Source organism: Larus michahellis, chromosome 5 (assembly GCF_964199755.1).
Source record: "Larus michahellis chromosome 5, bLarMic1.1, whole genome shotgun sequence".
NCBI classification, from domain to species: Eukaryota; Metazoa; Chordata; class Aves; order Charadriiformes; family Laridae; genus Larus; species Larus michahellis.
This window is the reverse complement of record NC_133900.1, coordinates 82893770-82912174: the sequence shown is the minus strand read 5'-3', so window position 1 is coordinate 82912174 and position 18405 is coordinate 82893770. Positions and strand designations below refer to the sequence as shown.

The following is an 18405-nucleotide window of genomic DNA, read 5'->3' as shown; positions in this document are numbered from 1 at the left end:
CGGTCTGAAATCTGTGGATGCCTGTGGGAGAGAATGTTATCTTCATGTTGCAGATGAAGAGCTACTACAATACTCTACGCAGTAGTTTTTAATGCTTTTTTGGTGTCATACTTTCCCTTTTTTTTTCCTTTAGTAAATATATTCTTTGAAAATTATATCTGTTTAAAACTGAGAAAATTTAAAGCACGTGCACAAAATACCATTGCAAGGAATTGTGCCAGGTATTTTTTTTTTTTTTTTTTAATCTTAAATTAATGTTAAGCTGGAAAGTTAGCTGCTGTAATTAATTATGATAAAAGTATGTACAATTTGAAACTGAACAAATTTTTAAAGCATGTGCAATGTCCCCATGCTAATTCCCTCATGCAATTCATTTTAGTCAAAATATGCTGGGCTCCAGTGAGGTACAAGAAGAGCCATTTAGGGAAATACTTGATATTTTCCCCATCCTATATAGTGTGATTTCCGTGCAGCTGAAGTTTAAAAAAGTGCTTATTTCCATTTTGACAAAGGGAAGTTTGTATAGGGAGTCTCTTCTTGGGATTCCCCTTTTGTAGTCTCCCTCAGAGTGCCGTGCTTCAAAAACCTGCCTAATAATCATGATCTCTAATATAAAAATTAAAATTGTCATAATACGAAGTATTAGCTAACCTGTACTAACAAACCATTTAACTACATGAATCCAATCCCACGAAGGCAAGTGTTCTCTAAAGTGTACAATAATCCTTCTGGACTTCTCTGTAGTGTAGTACACTCTAAGAATCATTTACAAATAAAAAATAAATAATACCCTAATATGACATAAACTTCCCCCCCCCCAAAAAAAAAAAAAAAGAATACTGTTGATGAAATCTTCACAAGTAGAATCAACTTTCTAGATTTATGGCTTGCAGTGGGAAAAGCTGTGTTTCTCCTGCAGGCTGTGGCTGTCGCTACAGGTTATTGCTCCTGCTAAAGACCCAGCTGCATGGCGTGCATTTAAACTAATGTTAAACTGGTAACGTTAGCCTGCTACAGAAATTTGATTTTAAAAAGAAATAATGGATTTAATATGGTAATCTTTACTATAGTACTTTCAACACTGGGTATGGAACCATCTTTTGTCCATTAAGCAATGTATGTGTAGCAAGCAGGCACAATTTTGTGTATTTCTGGGAACCAGTAGACAAATCCTAGCCTTTTACTTCCAAAATTCCCACATTTCTTTCCTCAGTGAGCAACTTCCTTGGAAGGATTGTTGGTCCCTTGCCTTTACTCGAGAGACACAACACAGGGTAACACTGTGATCAAGTGAGCTACAATATTCTACTACAAAATCTTTGTAAAGCGTTCAAGTTTCTTTGGAGCTATTTCTTTTTTTTTTTTTTTTTTTTTTTTGGCATTTAAGTGTCACTTTTCATCACTTACAGAAAGTCATTCCATGTTTTCTTTCTGTGCTGATTTAGTTTTACCCTTTCTATTGTACATTGTGAGGCTGTTTTCCCGTTCCCTTTTTCTATACCAAGTTAAGGAAAAAGTGCTTAAGTGTTGGTAAAGGCTTCTCTCAACTCTGAGTTTCTGTGTTTTGGTCCCAGTCAGGTCTTCACGACTCGGGGGCAGGTTGGTTTTTTTGTTTATTTCAAATTTTCTCATGAGTATCTTCAAGTTCTGAGTGAGGATAACGAAAGAGAATCCAGAGGAAAATGCTATCAAAATATTTAGGCGGAAAATGCATGTGGATAAAATGTAGGTTTGCAATACTAGGAATCGTATCAGGACTTTAAATGGTACTTTTTTAGCAGATGAATTAGAAGACAACTAAAAAAAAACCCAAAAAGTAGTCCCTAATAGGTGTTTTATTAAAGGATCATTTTGTATTCTTTTTAGAGTATTATAATGCGTTCTGCAGAGGCCATACTGAAACAGCCAGAGATTGCCACGTCATATTTGTTTTATTTATTTAGCGCTTTACAGAGTGGTACCACTGCACTGTTTCCAGGCTGCTAGGGGAGAGGAGGTTGCTCACGATCACCAAAGCATTAAGTAACGCAGAATTTGTCTGATGAGACCTTTCTTTGTTTAAAATAAATTTCCAGTGACTATGAGTGGAGACAGAACCTGAAGGTGGCACCTCCTACTATAAACGTTATCAAATTAAAATGTGCACGTCTCTTAATCGCTTTTACCAACAGTTCTTTCCAGAAACACTGAGAAATTCTTTCAACCTCTATTATGTATTAAATGTGTGATTCTAGTACGTGGGCTTGCCAGCAGTTTGAAAGGTGCGTCTAGCTGAACGTATTGGCCATAAATAGCTGATTATCGGCCATAATTATCTGATAAATATCTGAGTAACTCATTACAGTTGATTTAAAAACCAGTAAATTTAGATGAAAATAAAAATTATTTAAATGCAAAATGATTTTATGACCTGAATTCACACAGGTGAATCAGGCCTCTTTCCTTCAATGAAAAAGCTGTCAAAATAATGAGCTGGCGTGTCGAAGGGGAAGGCAAATCTCACTTGAACCCGCACCTCCTCTCCTTTCCTGCAAGTACCTTAATCATAACACCTTCAGACATTTTCTTTGCTGACATATTTCCTCTTTGAATGCAATAAATAAGTGTTCATTAGTATAGTAATTAGAACTTGGGTTTCCCACGTAAATTGCTTCCACAAACAGGGAATAGAATCATTTTTACTCTCTCTGGCTCATTGAGTATATGAATATTTATTAAAAGTAGTAAAAAATTTCATCAGGAGAGACAGAAACATACTTATCCACAAACTCCCGATAGTATTATAGTTAAGAGAGCCTGAGAAATAGGGGTTAAGTAACTTTCAGGTAGACCTAAGTGTGAAGGTGAGATTTTCATATAACTGATGCTTGTTCGAAGAACTGTGTTATTAAGCAAAAAACAGGGAAGGCTTTAGTAGCATCTTTTTCTCCTGGTTTCTGCAAATGGTATATCTATGTTAGAGTTTACCGTGTCAGTGAAAAAAATGAGGAAAAAAAAATACTCATTTGATTTTCTTTCAGCTGTAGCTCACTGATGAAATACGTGGAGAATCATTTGTACAGTTGCCTGGTCTCGTTTCATTTTTTGCCTTCCCCTGGTGTTTGTAGGGAATATTCCTCTACACAGTAAAAAATACAGAATATATTTAGCTGGAAAACTTAAGGTAACCGGTAACGGAAGGCATCTTATACACAGCATGAGAAATTAGAATCACAACCTTTTAAACAAAATTGATCTTAACGTTATGGATGTCCTCTCAAAAGTAGGGAGCGTTATCAGACCACGTTTACTCTAGAGTATTCTCATCCCACAACACTAGTTAATATAGTTTAGACCACTTATATTAGCAGCAAACTGCATAAAGCAGTTTCATTTTTTAAAGCTTTTTAGACCCAGGCAAGATCAGGGCTATGGGAGTGGTTTACTGGATTCTGGACCATTTTGATTTTCTTTTTGAGTTACAGAAGGAACCTGGTGTAGCCCTTTGACGATTTAAAAACCCACACAAGTCTGTTCTTGATCAACAAGCAATAGGTAGAGGAAATTCAAAGAAGGAAAAGATAATAGAACAAAGAAGATTTTGTGTTTGTGGAGATATGCATTTTACCTTTTTCCTTTATGTATGTACAGTAATTGGAAAGGTGACTTCTGGTAGCTCATGGGTCATATACCTGAAGTAGTAGCTGCAGCCAAGGCACAAATCTGGCAAGATCTTTCTCTATGTCAGAAAAACACGTTTTTCCCTATAAAATGAAACAAAATTAAAAAAAAATTAAATGTATGAGTAATTAGAGAGGAACGTTCAAAAGCACTGCTAAGATCCTAGGGGAGAAAAAAAAATCAGTACAGATGATTAATGGTTATCAGCCATAAAATAAGTGTTTTTAAGCTCTGTCAACTTTGCTTTTCTAATGAGGACTTAACTGCTCCTGAAGTAACGCCCTTATCCAAGCTGTGCTTTGTATTTCATTTAATCAATGCTTTGTATAGACACAGTTACCATCATCATAACCTTTCAGTTCCTGTGTTTTGGCATCTCGCAGATTTTGCGTGCAAGTTTGAGGCTCGAGGGAAGCAAATTTAGCTGAAATGTCCAAGTACAATTTAATGTGCGGTGCCGAGCCATAGAACTCCTCTCAGAGACTGGTTTATTGTTGCAAAGAGCCCGTGCAATTACCGGGGGATTACGGCAGAATACGAAAGACCTTGAAAGCAGCTTTCTTGCCGATCAGGAATGTGTTCTGCACAAACTCCGGAACAATCAGCTAGAGTAGTGAAGCAGAAGTATATTAAAATGTGAAGAGTTCACTGAAAAGGTCCCGATAGCAACTCCTAATTAAAGAAATAAAAACTGACGTTAAAGACTGTGAAAGATTCTCTCTTTAGGAAGAAAAAAGGGCCTTTTGAGGACTGGAAATGAGATGACAACACCAATACAGTGGATTCTTCCTCTTTTTTTCTCAGCAACAGAAGTAATGAAAATTGAGTTTAATGGTACATAAATAAAAATAATTAAATGGAAGCTAGTTGTAGTGGTACATTACCTGAATTAATATACAAGATTAAGAGACCAATAACCCAGAAACAAGTTAGTTACTTTTCTGGTTTTAGATAAATTAGTGAACAATTTAGGACAAGAATATGGTGCAGCGTAGCACCAAACTACTTATTATATTAGCTTTGACTTCTTCATTATTTTTTTCTCTAATTATTTTTTAGTCATTAAGGATCACTGTATTGTTTCTGAGCTAATTTCTACCAAAAAAAAGGCTGCATCTTGTCATACTAAGCCATAAATTTTTACTTTGTCCTTTTCTATTTCAAAGTTAAAAACCAACAAAAGCACGACAGTATTTTGTAGTGTTATGTGACGAAAGTAGTCATCAGTGTGGTAGATGTGAATTGTGTTGGTTTTCGTGGTGGTTTTTTTTTTTGTTTGTTTGTTTTTTTAAATGATAAATTCCAGTACCCAATCCTGATCAGAGAGAATTATCACCCTGATATCAGTGATGAACTTTCTCTTCTGTGGTGGAAGCTGCATTGGCCTCCACTGAGTTTTCCATTAATGGTGTCTTCTCAGTGATGCTGAAATTAAAGCAAGTTAAGGTGAATTATCATTCAGTACTGAGCAGGTAGGCAAATCATGCAGTGCTTTTGGAAAATTGCATCTTTAATGTTACTAATACAATTCTGAACTGAATGTTTTTACAAAAGTAATTAGCAAAACCTGCATCTTTTTCCAGTTTTCGTATCTATTGAATGCATTAACATATTTTCATTTTACGAGTATTTCTGAATAACATCATAAGAAATGTATTTTGGTTGGGGTTTTTTTCCTACATTTTAATTCATAACATGTTCAAAAAATAGCTGAAGCACATTTCTGCGTATTTTTCCTTTGTGAAATATTTGCTACATAGTCGAAAGGCAAAGTTCTACAAATGTGTCAGGTTGTGGCTTATGTGAAAGCAGCTCTAGATCACCCTGAGTTTATCAGCAGTCAGTGACCTGTTGCAATAACCAATAAATCCTAAATAACAAATTCCGCTATTATCCATACTGACACCTGCTCCATCAGTTAGTCGTATGGGGTTGAACTTCCCCAGAGTACCAACTGTTTTTCATCGAATAGTTATCCCATGAACGTATCTGAGATAGAAACAACATAACTTTTATTAGTATAAACCATTTATCGATAATTCTTCATTTTCCATTACAGATCTTAAATATTCATATCAAAGCAGAGGTATACTAAGATGATTATATTTTTATTGGAGTCGGTTGAAAATTGGAGTTTCCTACACTAACACTTCATTCCTCCTCCCCTGAGAAATTTTAATTGACAAATGGGTGAATTTCCTTAACTGGAAAAGATGTTTTACTTTTTTGGGAATGTTGGGGGGAATGGAACGTGAGAAACGTAAAGAGATAGACTTCCCACGAGAAGCACAATTTATGCAAAAAAGCGTGTTCATTGGCAAAAAGCTAGATTGAAAAAATCCTAATTTACCTTTGTCATTAGCAGGCAAAATGGAAAAGATTGTATTATTTTTGCATGCACTCATATTTTGAAAAAATAAGGAAAAATGAGTGCTATATGAAAGCTGCACCGTGTTCTTACATTCTTGTGAAGATCTCAGCAGCGGCTGTGTCGCTCAGTAGTGACTCTCTGCCATATAGAGGTGGAGAGCAGCAAACAGTATTGTGTAGCAGTGGCCTAGGAATGAATACTTCTGAATCGGTAACATTCATATAACCAGCAAATTAAATTACTGAAGTAACTGTATTAAGGTGAAAGTGTTCCTTTATCCAAAGTCATGCTGTATTTCTAGCTTAACATTTCAGCTTTACCAGCTTTTTGCCGTTGAAACCCACTTTCTGTTTGAAAGATTTACATCCAGTTAACTTGTCATTGATATCCCCGGAGCTTCTGAATGCTGTCAGAAAAACGTGAAGGTTTTAAGAGTGAAATAGTGGCAATGAAAGAAAAAATAAGATTTAAATACCATAAGTGAATTATGCTTTGTTCAAATTTAAACAGCAGCAAAGAATCTGTATCTAATCTTCAGGAAAGCAAACGAATTCTCAGGTCAGCGCTGATGGCAAGTAGTCTGGAATTCAGGTATACTTTTCTGTTATTCACTCTCATGATTTATTTTCCCATAAAAGAGACTCAGATGTGTTTGGAGGCAGTATATAAAAAATGAAATATAAAATACTGCATTAAAATAGGAGGCTAACAACCATCATATCATAGAAATTCAAAGCTAATAATGCCAGATGGACTATACTGACTTCCTTGTGTCCAGATACGATCTCCAAAAGAAGAAGGAAGCATGACCATTCCTTTCTTGTGTGCTAAAAGTGAATGCACCTTGCACAATTTGAAATGTTAACTTAATAGAGCTTCTACTGTAATATCTCCCTCTCACCCCACGAGCTCTGAGAACATCATTTGTAAAATAGTTCTTAAATGGCGTAAAATAGTTCTTAAATGGCATAAAATAGTTCTTAAATGGCAGTCAATCCTAGCTCCGCAAGGGTTATTAGTGTACATTACATACATATATTAAAAGAAAGTTCAAACTCCAGAGCCAAAAGAAAAAGGGGAAGTGAGGGGGTGGCAGCTTTATACATGCAAAAGTTTTTAATCCAACCTTTAATTGCTAGTCTAATCTGAGCCTGCATGGAGGACAATGTGTTTTTACATCAAATATCTGAATACATTTCTGGTGAATAAATTGATGGCTAAAACCTAAAAAACACTGTCAGTCTAAATTTTTTTCAAAATTCAGACCGAATTTGCAACGGCTTTCCTTTTTTGTTTTGGAAGAGGGGATAGATTGACAACACTAGCAGCGAGGAGACAACGACTGTTTCTCTTCTTCATCTCCCCCTCTCTACCCACTCACCTCTACCCCCGCAAAGTTGAAGAACTCACCATATGTTTTTTAACGCGGTAACTCCTGTAGATAGGAGACTAGATTTCAACTCTTTCCCCCTGACAGAGCTTTAAACCCTTATTTTGTACCTTCCAGGGGAACCGCCTAGCCACTGGATGTGTTCTGCAGTGGTGTCCTCTCACCTGAGCTGTTTGAACTGCTACTTTGACCTAGTCGTGCGCCTCCCAAGCGAATGCTTTAACCACCAGACCAAAGAGTCATTCCCTCTCTTTGCCTCGGTATTTAAATAATCCATGCAGAACAGCTTTTTCCATGGGGATCAAGAGAAGCCAATTATAGATTTCTCACTGGTTTAAGAACTCTTCTGGGAAAGTGAAAATGTGGGTTCAAGAATGTGCAGACAAAGAGGGTCTTGAACCTGATTGTCCCACGTTGTATATCAGATGAGGCCCTAACCGCGGAGCTATTGAATAAATGAAGAGAGGGGGGATTCTCTTTACTTACATGAATGATTTACAAAGAGTGTGTAAACCTAATCTTTCATTTCCAGTTCTTTGGTTTTGGGTTTAAATAGCTTCTGCAGAGTTCTCTGGGTCGCTGGCAAGTGTACAGACTGATGGACAAAAATAGTGATTTTAGGAATGGTGAAGGATAAATCTCCACACTTTTTTTCCTAAATATTTCCTGAATATTTCTGTCAGTTCCAAATGAAATCAAAGTATGGTTTTATTTGGCAGTAAATGCAAAATTTTAGTTAAATTGTGGGGGGGAGGTGAGTGTGGAGGAGGGGGAAGACAACTAATTTTTTCAATACCCCTTTTGTTAAAGCATCGAACTGAAAAACTATTAATACAAAAAGCCCTGCTGTGCAAATGCTTCCAGATTTCCTAAAGCTTAATTCACAAACCTGTACTGCACTAGTGTGCTTTCATCAAGAAGGTCTAGTAGAAGTTGCTAGCCACAAGAGTGCTGATTTCAATTCAGACACACCAACCAATACAAAAGCGACACTGTCGGTTTCTGAATTCTGAGTCCTCTTTCAGCTTACCTTGGTATAGAATGTGAGGGAGAGCCATAATAAAGTGAATTTTTAGATGGGGGAGAAAAAAAAAAAAGGCCAGCAAAATCTTTTAGGCAAAGGTCAACTATTGACCAGTTGCAGGAAAATGTCTCAATAGTAGCCTGCAGGTACGGAACAAGTTGTTAAATACTGCAGATCTCTCCAGTCCCCCCGCAGGTTTGCAGATACCAGTTGTGAAACCCATTCCCTGAGTCTGAATTCAGTGAATGATTATCCCTTCCTCTAGGGGTGCAGCAAAGGAATAAGAAAGGTAGCGTGCCATCCTCTAACAGGAAAAATCTTGATTTTAATCTTGATTTCCCAATCTGTCTTTTGCTTTGTGTCAGTGAATGAACGGTCGAGAACCTAGTGCAATTCCTTCTCCAAGAGATAAAGAGAAAGGTCAAGTCAATCCAGAGAACAAAGTCAAGCTGGCTAAACCTTCACGACCGGGTTTCTTCAGCTCTCCCTTTCAGAAGTTTACCTGGGGAAATGAAGAAGTCCTTTCCCTTTCTGGTTACACGTGTTCGCAGAGATCCACTTTGCATTTCATGCACGTTTATTACCCTAGGTATCCACATCTGCTCTGGAGAACGGTTATGCCATAGTAGGTATTTAGGCAGCTCTGATGCTCTCACTTTTAATTAGAAGATCTTTATGAAATATCTAGCAGAATTGTGGTGTTGCTGGTACTTTTTTATTAAATCCTAATAGGAAACATATTTGATCTCTGAGCTGTTTGCGTGTGTCTGTTCTCCCAAAATAATGAATTTTTCTGAAAGACCTTCTAATCCGAATCTCGGAAGAAATCAACATTCTTTCTGGAAGAGTCAGTTGTATTTGTTGTTAGTTTGGTGTTTGTTGACTTTTTTGCAAAAGGATATAGTGCGTTGCATTCTCATAGCTCACTGTTCAAGCAAAAACTGGTGCTAGTAAAACATCCCGAATTCTATTTTTAACTAGGCATCTGTCATTCTCGGTAATGCTGGACTATTAAACTAAACCCAGTTTCCATTCTGGAGAGATTAGGATATTTCAGCCAATGCTTTGTCTTCAAAACTGAAAATGTTTTCTGAACTACAGGGGTGAAATCAATTATAAAACCAAATAATCAATACTATTGACAGGAGAGGTCACAAAGTGAATTTTTGCAGTGATTTTCTTTTTCTAGAAAATTTTGTTTCGGGACATCCCTCAGTTACCTCGGTGTGTGTTTTTTCAGGATTTCCCACGGTTAAGTCCCTCCTGGTATACAATGTGTATTCTGATCAAATCTGTCTCCTCCAGCTTAAAGCTTGTGCTATCATTATTCAGGTAAAATCTTCTTCAGCCACACACAGTGCTTGAAATCGTTGCCGCTTACTTCACCTGGTGTCAGAAGACTAAAACTGATATACAGGAACTTCCAAAAAAAAAAAAAAAAAAAATCAACCAAATCCCAAACCGAAACTCTTGCAAACATGGGAACCTTTCTCAAAAACAAGCAAAATTTAGGATTGAAAACTATGAAATAGTAAAAAAAAAAAAAAATAAATGCTTTTTTCCACTATATTTATGTTTAGCACATATGGAATTGCAATTCCCCATGTTCTTCATTAGTGACAAAGTTTTTAAAAATGTATTGTTTGGCTTAGTGGGCATCAGATGATCGGATGCCTCTAGCTTTCTGCTTTAGGGCCTCTCTGTCTTGTTGAGTCAAGCCTGTGCTGGAGCCTTCTGCATTTCTTTGTCTGGCTTTATATTATTTAGTAGATATAGTTAATCTCCAAGTAAATGAATGATGATTTTCCAATCCCATAAATATTTACCAGTTGGAATAATAATGCTCAGTGCTTGAGTTAAGATAAGTTTTCAGATGTGGACTACTGAAGTACGTATATATATACATATATATTTTGTGTGAAATTATGCTAAGATTCAACAGGATGTTCCTTCATTCACAAAAAAATAATTTGAAAGTCTGTTTTTATGCTCTTGCTCAAGCAGTAAATTATTTAGGTCTCAAACGAGGAACTGGGAATATATGACAAGTGCCACTTTTAATAAAACATTCCTAACTAGACCTTTTTATTTGGTTTATATGAAGCAGACAAACGTTCGCTTTTTGTAGAACTGATACACTGCAATTAAAATCATGAAGTTTTTTCTTTTGTACTTGCACTTTATTTTTACTTTCCTATAAAAATGTGGAAAAATCTACATTCACCTGAAGCATAGCTACGTATGGTAGGATTGAACCTTTCTATTAAATATTCCCTGCCTGGATGTCACACCTAGGCCACTTAAGTCACTTCAGCACCAGTCAGAGATGTTTAGAAACACTTCTTCCGAGTACTTTAATTGTTCATCAAGACCTAACCCTTTGAACATTGCTTTAAGGCATTTTGGCTCTGCTCTGAGTCACTGAAGCAAAATTGGAGCATCTGGATGCAGTGTCAAAATAGCCCAGGCGGCTTCAGTGCAGCACCCAAGTGGGTAATCTCAACACGGAATACAAACACTGCATTAGCGATTGCCGGAAGGCTACAGTTCGTCTTCCTCTGAAATACAATACAAGAAAGTACAAGAAAAATTAAAGGATAACACTTTTTTTTTTATTATTATTATTATTTCCTATCTTCTGTTGTGTGAACAAAGAATCAAGCTGTGTTTTGATGGTTTGTTGTGTTTGGCAGCATTTTCAATCCTCGTTTGCCCTGCTAATCCACCAGTTTTCTCTTTTTTGGACAAAGCAACGAATGATTTTTACAGTTTATGCTGGTTTAGACGTGTCAATACAAAAGAAAGTATCCAGCTGATGATGTTACCACTGAATCAAAGTAGTGAAAGAAAAATTATATTTTAGTTCCTGTTACTAATATGTTATTATAACATCTAATTATACTCTGTAAATTTTATATAAAATTTCCATAATTCTGTGAGTTATGTGAAATTATATTTGTTTTGCTTTGTTTGCTCCCACAGATCGCAGCAAAATTGCATTCCATTGATTGAAAAGCGCATTGTAAGTAACTCATTGTTTCTCTTGTTGAATCAGGCTTCACATTTTATTTTTCTGAATCTGCTAAAATTTTGTCTGATGGATAAAAGTGGGTTCTTTCTTGAAAACTGGTGCACAATTAATACTCTGTAAGAGCCCATGAGACATCTGGCATGTGGCTACAGATACAGTCCCCAGGACGGATTTCTTTTGCCACAGGCAAGAATAGTTTATGTAAGGCTTAGGCCAACAGGTCAAGAAATATAAATGCAGAAGCATGCTAAACATACCAGCCGACATCAGGCTCTGCCTGGAAATGCTGTATTCCAAGTCTCTGACACGGCTGATCTGTAGAGCGCACCCCAGAATGAGCACTGGAGAGCAGAACTGGGGCACAGCAGTATATATATTCTATTTCCCCACTACCTATTTTTCACGCTGTGCGTCTAGGGCTTTATATTTATATGTATATACAGTGGAACTAAATACAAACAGAAGAATTAGCCTGGTTTGAAGCTTTGTTGGTTTTGTGCAATTCAAATAATACATGTATTTTCTGTGTATATATATATATATCTATATCTGTATATAGAACCAACATACACTAAAATTGTTAGTTGTTCAGCGATATGAAAAAAACTCTGCAAAACACACTGCTTCACACTACTGTTCAAACTATTCGCACCACTCTTACAAATGCAGTACCAAAATATATTCCGCTTGGAACATGTCAAGTAAATGGGTGACACTTTTTCTAACATGTCTAACTGCCATTAATTTAGTTAGCATTCATTGTAATTACACCAATCATAATGAATTCATTTAGTATTAATGTGAACGTTATACATCTTTTTAGGAACTCCATTATAATTCAGCAATAATTAATGTACATATTAAATGAAGTGTTACTACTCAATGCTATTATAAAGCCATGTTGTTTCATTTGAAAAGCTTTAGAGCAAGTTGTGTTTAATCTGATTGGTATTCTGATTGTTGCCAAGAGGTATTCTGCGATGGCAAAGGGCAGTTCACATTGGGAGATGTGTTAACTTTTCAGAGAGATTCCGTGTTTGCACTTGTCTACTGATCCACTCATAGCTTGGCATTTGAGGCAAGATACTTCATGGCCATGATAATGCAAAAAATGCGTAACCGTCCTTAAAACATGCAAAATTTCTGACGTTTCAGACCATATCCATTAAAGGAGGCGTGTGTTTATAAGTGAAGTACTGCGACACCTACATTTTGTGATTGTTTTTCCTTTTTACCCTCCAAGAGTAAGCCAAAACTGAGAACCAAGTATTTTCCATGTATCTCACATCAACACAATTAGGTGCTTCAAAGGCATCCATGCCTCCTTCAGGGAGCTACATGAAAATAATAAGTAGGGGAAATATAACAAAAGAAGAATGGCCATATTGGGTTAGGGTAAGAATTGTCTGGCCAGCATCCTGTCTCTGGGCAGTGATTATAAATATATGCCCAGAGAAAAGTAAGAATAAAAATTACATGATACTTCTACAGATATTTCCCAGCCTCCAGCAGTTCTGGCTGAAGAAATTTCATCAGATGTATATAGTTTTTAAATATTTAGATTTTGTTGGTTATCTCCTCCACGAGTCTATTTCCATAAATCTATTTAAACGTCAGAATAATGTCCTTTGACAGTGAGTTGCATGGGTCTACTACCATGTTCATTTTGTGCATAAAGAACTATTCTTCTATGATTTTTGAGCCTCATCTATATCCTTCTCTGGAGAACTTCTTTTAAAGAGAAGTATCCTGCTTTGCTACCTGTACAGGAGCTGTTGATCATATTTGTACCCCCTTTTTGGGTATTGTACATTACGTGTGGTTTTCAAAGTATGAGAGGGTCTTAGGTTTATACTAATTCATAGTTATTCCCCCAGCTTTTCTTCTCAGTTTCTTACTTAATAGTGACATTGAAAAGTTATGGAACTATTGGCTCATTTTTCCATGATAATTGTCAGCTCAAGCCCATCATGTTGTACGCAATGTTAAATTCCCACCCCCTCCGTACATCATTTACATTTATTTACAGGGCACTTCATCTGCTCTTGTATTGCCTCGTCACTCAGTCTTGTAAGATTTTTCTGGAATTCTAAACTGTCTGTTCTTTTCCTGACTATCCCAAATAACTCTGGTCAGGAACATTTCTCACCACCTCTCATAGCCATTCTGCGATCATTTGTTCAGTGTTGAACATCACAGGCCGCAGAAAAGGCCTTTGCAAAAGTCCGGCAGCAATGTTTCTCGATTGCAGGAACTGTATATTAACTCTTCACTTTCTGTTATTTAGCCTTGAAAGTATCAGTTATACATGCCTTCCATCTTATCTGCTTACTTTTTTTTATCAGCCTTATTTTTTTAATAAGGCTTTTTTAAGAAAGTTTAGCAAAAGCCTTCTGCAAACCCAAGGTAGACTCCAACCAAGCAACTTCAGGCAACCAAATCACTCACATTCGACAATTGGAAGTATTTCAGTAGGTCCACAAAGAAGAAATTTCCTTTCCAAAAGCCATCATCGCTCATCCAAACTATAGTGTATTCATAGTATATTATTATATTTAACTTGCCCAATATGGACATCAGTTCTCACAAACTGTGGTTTTTTCCATCTGCCGTTTAGCTTTTTATTGAAATTTATTTTCACTGCATTTTACGTCTTCTCTCCCTCAGTACCTTTGCAGTTTTAGGTGAGAGATAATGCACCATCACTAGTCAATAAGCTGTTTCATCTGCGAATTGTCTTATAACTCTTGAGTGAATGCTGTCTTATCCTAATGATTTGTTACTGTTCATTTTCTCATCACTTCCTTTCTCCTTCAAGTGGATATTCCCACTGAGAGTTATTAGGATACATTATTACGCAGCAAGCAATCTTTACCTGTAGTTTTACAAAATATGTCAATGTAATGCTAATTAATAAGAAGTCAGCTAATCTATGAACTTCTGACTTCTCTTCTGCTGATATATTTGACCTTGGGCAAATCGCTTAACCTCTGCATTTCTTTACTGTTTCCCTTCCTACAACGGAAATAAAGGAATTAGTGTTCGCTTTAAAATTGTTGAGCTTTACAGATTACATGTATGCTAGGTATTCGTATTTATTCTTTCACACCAAAAATTAATTAAATTTTGGAATAGAACAGTGGATAAAATAGAAAAAAAATTAACAGTTAGGAAATAGTTACCCCTATGAGAGACAGAATCAGAACCTAATCGGTACCGTGCTAGATTTAAAAAAAGTTATTTGGTTACTTCAGAAAAATAAAAGATGAAAACAAATGTTTTTGCACACCTTGTTTTTGTCCTACTTTGTTTTGTAAATGACCTTTTTTTGATTGATATATTAATAAGGAAGTCATTTTCCTCCTTAATTTTTATTGTGGTTTTGTGTCATATAAATGTACATGTAGAAATTCAAGATGTATTTTGGATTAATTACTGAGAAGTATTGCAAATATTTGTTGCTATGGTGGATTAAAGAAGACGAGCACACTTATGGCAAGTATTGCCTTTTATTGAACTCATCATTTGTCATTTGTGAAGAGTTGATGGAATTTTTGTCCTCTTTTTTTATTAGAATCTTTTCGATCTTTTCAGTGTTGAAGTATCGTTCTCCCTTTCTCAGGCAAAATTCATTCAACCAGTAGCTAGCTTCGTGCTTTTGTGTAGAGGAGACTGCAGCATTAAACTTTAAATAGATCAAAATCAAATCTAGTTATGCTCAAATACCTAATGTTTAACTTCACTCGTTGAAGGCTTGGTTTTCTAAAGTAAACCAGATAAGCGTGTTCTCAGCACTACTTTTCCCATTGTTGTGTGCCTGCCAGCTTTCAGTGTCATCAACTACTTTTCTGTTCAGGTCTGATCTCCATCTGAAAGCTGGGGAGGGACTCTTGATCAGAGTGGAGCAATAGGAGGAGGGGGAACAGTTTTAAAGTGAAAAAGAGTTGATTTCGATGACATATCAGGAAGAAATTCTGTGCTGTGAGGGTGGTGAGCCCCTGGCCCAGGTTGCCCAGAGAAGCTGTGGCTGCCCCATCCCTGGAGGGGTTCAAGGCCAGGCTGGACGGGGCTTGGAGCAACCTGGGCTGGTGGGAGGTGTCCCTGCCCAGGGCAGGGGGTGGAACTAGGTGATCTTTAAGGTCCCTTCCAGCCCAAACCATTCTGTGATTCTATGATCTTAGACTCTATGGAAGTCTTCTACTAATTCTTTGTTACAGGCCAGTGATAGTTAAGCACAGTCCTGTCTACCTGTCAGCCAGCTATGATTGAAATGAAAGGGAGATGTCGATTCAAAATACTTGTAGAAATAAGACTGCTAACACAAAGAGCTGGTTAACATTTTCTAAAATTTTTGTGTCTTTCATTCTGGTTTTGGATTTTCTTAAATATACGATATACTATTTCTGTAAAGTATTATTTTGTCCTTTGCTATGAAGGTTTAATTCTATGTTTCTGACTGTCTACAGAAGTGGCACAAATGTTTAAAAGGTTCAGTGCCAAAATTAACAGCATTTGAGTTTCTTGTTGAAAAAATAGCAGCCTTTAGGAACAGTAATTCATTGTATTTCATGCATACTTTGGGGTCATATTAAATATGATTTTTACTAACTGCTTATTTGGCAGCACCAATGGACGTGTAGCTTAGGTTCACTCCTACCTTTCTGGTTTGGACTACTTTGGATAGATAGTAGGTTCTTCTTCCTTTTTTTAATCTAGTACGTTGATCTGTATTTTCCACGCACTGTCTCTTTTCTTTTTCAAAGATATTCGATATTCTCTCGTCTTGTTTCCGTACATCATCATTTTGGATCTCGTTCCATTAGCATTTGTTCTATTGGTGCCTTTTTCTTCCAACTTCTTTGTGACTTTTTAAGGCCTTCGTTCTTATTTCCAGCTTTCCCTTTCCTGACTAAAACTGATGTTTATCTTTTTAAGTACTTGTATGATGGCTGTTCTGGAGCTGTTCTTTGGAAATGGGAATAATTCAATTAAATCAGTCTCTCAGTGGGACAGCTAGTTCTTTTACAATAACATGAAGGAAAGATGGAGAAATGGCTACGTAGGAATAGTCATGAAGAGTTTTCTCCCTGAAATATATGAAATCAGATAGTAATCCAAATAAAAATTGTCTTTAAATTGTGGTTGTTTTGAATCAATTTAATTCAAAGGGATTTCAAGGAACTGGGAGATATTTTTCTTTCTGCCTGGGATCCCAGCAAGGAAGATCGGATTGCATATTGTGTGGCCAGTGCTTGAGCATTCTTAGGGATTCTGTCCCATTGCTTTCACTTAAGCTTTGCTTTTCAAGATTAGGATTTGGACCTATCTCAGCAGAGGAATTAAAAAATAACTGCCTAAAGACACGCTGTCTAACAGATACGTAATACACCATATTTTAGCCCGCAGCCCCTTTCTATAGTGTTGTTTAAGCTCTCAGAAAAATAGTATTTACAGTGAAAACCTCTAACAATCTCTTCCCATGCTTGCTAGCAGGCACTGATTTAATGCTAATGTGACAGCTCAGATTTTAGCGAGAGACACTTTTATTTCCCTGATAAGAGAAGTGTTACACATTCTGAAAACCAGACAGATTTTTCTGGCCAGTGTCTCCTCGTGTTTGTGCCAGTAGGGATTTGCTGACTACTCAAATTATCTTTCACAGGTTAGCACATGTCTGTCTTATATAGAAATGTTTATCTTCCTTTCTGACATTTCTCTAAATGGTCGTATTTCTAAAAAAAAATGAAAACAGACTTTGTTGTAGTTAATAAGTGGCTACCTAATGTTCCCCCAAAAAACCTGCTAGACTTTTATAATGTAAGGCATCAATTTAGGATGAGCTTGTGCTCTAGCAAATCATGTTATATTTCTTGCAAAATACATTCGCAATTTGCAGTAGACTCTTCTCTGAAAAAAAAAAGTGAAAAGACAATATTATAATCTCGATAACATTTATAATGTTAGAAAAAGGTGCTGATGCATTAAATTAAGCTCCGTTATATTTCAACTGTGATTCTGGATGAAAAGTGCTTTATTTTTTTATTTGTTCTAGCAGGGGTTATTTATACATCTCTACAAACTACAAACCATTTTATTTAATCTTTCCTGTGGTTACTCAGAAATTTTTATAGATCACACCAGATCTATATTATATATATAGTGTATTTTAATGCATATTTTCACATCTCTGTGCCACATGTATCTTAATGCATATTTTCACATCTCTGTGCTACATACCATTTCATTTGGTACGTAATTTTGTATTTTTGAAATACGTAATTGAACTTATTTTATGCCTTTGCTGATTTTTTAACCTTTGCAGGAGTTTCATATAATGATAATTGCACTTCAGGGGAAACTGACGTAGAATCTGAGTGGAGGAACGATAGTACCACTGTCTTTCCATCTTTTCTGAACAAGAATTGTGGATTTACTTCTTTGTCTGTGTGTTTCAAAGGTGATCTATTTGGACCAAAGTAGATATTACTAGCAGTTGGGGCAAAATTTTCAGTTCTTCTCTATGTTTCACACTAACCTTTAAATTCTTAATTGCGTAAAATGAACTTCTGAACTTATTTAATTATAAGCTGATACATCCACCAGTCTTATTAACTTGTTTCTACTAAAACTGATCTGTTCATTCTAATAGTTACATGTCAAACAGAATTCAAATACACAAATATACGGAGGATTATAGTTATATATCCTTATATATCCTTAAATATTTACAGATAGAGCGATTTATTATTATGAATTACAGTCCATTTATATTTTGAAAGTTCTTACAACTATAACAGCTAGAGATTAAACTTCCCTTTTTGAATGAAAACTGAGATTTGAAGACCAGTTGCATTTCAGATAAAAAGCACTCTTCAGGTAGGCAGTGGTTGGCGCATGAGGCTCTTACTCTAGTATGACTTTGCAATGTT

At 36.2% G+C, this 18405-nt stretch overlaps 1 long non-coding RNA gene across 2 annotated transcripts in view; it reads left to right on the top strand.

Annotated features, from left to right (window-relative positions):
• Positions 1-18405, top strand: part of LOC141743653 (uncharacterized) — a 541341-nt gene that overhangs the window by 462290 nt on the left and 60646 nt on the right. For both annotated transcript variants that reach the window (XR_012587137.1, XR_012587136.1), the window contains one exon: positions 11428-11467. This is a non-coding gene — a long non-coding RNA (uncharacterized LOC141743653). The remainder of the gene's footprint in view (positions 1-11427; positions 11468-18405) is intronic.